Source organism: Rhagoletis pomonella, unplaced genomic scaffold, assembly GCF_013731165.1.
Source record: "Rhagoletis pomonella isolate Grant_MI unplaced genomic scaffold, Rhpom_1.0 Rhpom_scaffold_00007, whole genome shotgun sequence".
In the NCBI taxonomy this organism is placed as follows: domain Eukaryota; kingdom Metazoa; phylum Arthropoda; class Insecta; order Diptera; family Tephritidae; genus Rhagoletis; species Rhagoletis pomonella.
The window spans coordinates 46,215,235-46,216,967 of NW_023458561.1; positions in this window are offsets into that span (position 1 = coordinate 46,215,235).

Genomic DNA, 1,733 nt, shown 5'->3' on the forward strand with positions numbered 1-1,733 from the left:
AAATACTAAGTACTGATGATGGTTTTTGATTTGAAATATTATTACATTGGTATAAATATTTCAAGGAAAATACTCCGATTTATTGTTTTAATATTACCAAAGTGGCAAGGCCGATGATGATACTCACAATTTATGAAACATCAAAAAATTTTATTATCCGTCAAAAGTTGTTTATTGAAACTACCTTCTTTTTTGTATCATGGTCTATATCTATTATATGTAACACCTTTTCCATATAAAACACAAGCGCTTGAATAGGGCCTTGCAAAGGATGGATCAATGCTTCGAGAAGCAAACAAATTTACTAAGAAAGAAAGTTGCAACAATTTTATTTTTTTCCAATTTAATTTTTTATTTTTTTTTTGTATATACTGGGCACGCTTTGATTTAGAAGAAAAATATTAGATCAGTTTTTGACACTTTCGATACCAGAAGCAACAACAAAATACACGCAAATGTTGTTTTTGCTCTAATGCTACGACCTGTTCGATATGCCTTGACTGAGCCAAATAGTTTTTTTTTGTTAAAAATAACAGGTTTTGCCTATGAAAAACTAAAATGTTTACTGTAATTTTATATAAACAAATTTTTAAGTCGAAAATATATTTTTTTCGAGGTTTTTATCATAAAACTGGCTGGGTGCCTGGCAGAAACTCTAATGCCAAAGGAATAGTTACCAAATTGAAATAAGGTGAGTTGAGGTGTGGTGAGCTTAGGTGCGGTGTGGTGATAACGGGTATGATAAGTTCAGTTGTGGTGAATTTAGATGTGGTAAGATCAGATGTGTGGAGTTTGGGTGTGATGAATTTAGGTATGGTGAGTCTCTGTGTCTCTTTCAATACCCTTTTCTTTATTTAATTGGCTTTATCTTAATATTGCTTCCTCTATATTTGCCTTTACTTTTACACGTATTCTCATCCTCATCTTTTTCTTCGTATTCATCTTTATTTTTACATTTATGTTATTATATTCACCTTCACCTTTGTCCTTATATAGGCAGAGTGTTTAAATTCACCTCGATCTTCATCTTTGCCTTTATCTTTACTCATCTTTTTTTGTGTTTTCATTTTTATTTTTACCTTTGCCTTTGTCCTATTCTTCATCTATGCACGTACTCGCTTTTACTTTCATTCTTGTATTGGTCTTAGTCTAAGTCTTATTCTCAGGAGCGGATCCAGCAGGGGGATTTTGGGGGTTAAACTACGTGTCAGTCAGTGACGGACCCACGGGAGGTGTTTTAATATGGCGCATATGTATGTATAATATGGCGTTAGGCCGAACAGTTTGGATTGAGATATTTGCTTGCCTATTGCCACTTACCCTACTGGATATGAATACGCTCAATCATGTTGCAAGTAGAACTGAAAGTACATAAAGAGCTTCCTCATAGCAATCTCATGTGCAAATAAATCGTTAGTAATTTTATTTTATTTATAACAATGTACTCGTATGCTTGCAGCTGTATAATATTTGAACAAAATGTTGCCAATAGCTGCCGCACAAAATTGCCATAAAATAAATATATGGCAACGAAAGCGAAAAGAAAAGATAAACTGAATATCAGAAGATAAACATGCAAATCCTACTCCGTTCACGTCCCCTCCCCTCCCACTGTTGACACAGAGCATTGGAATGGCGGGAAATCTTCATTTCCGCTACGAAATTAGGTCATGGCATAGTACGACGAGTAGTTAAGATGTTAGGATAGCAAAAAGCTGTGCTGCCATAGTTTT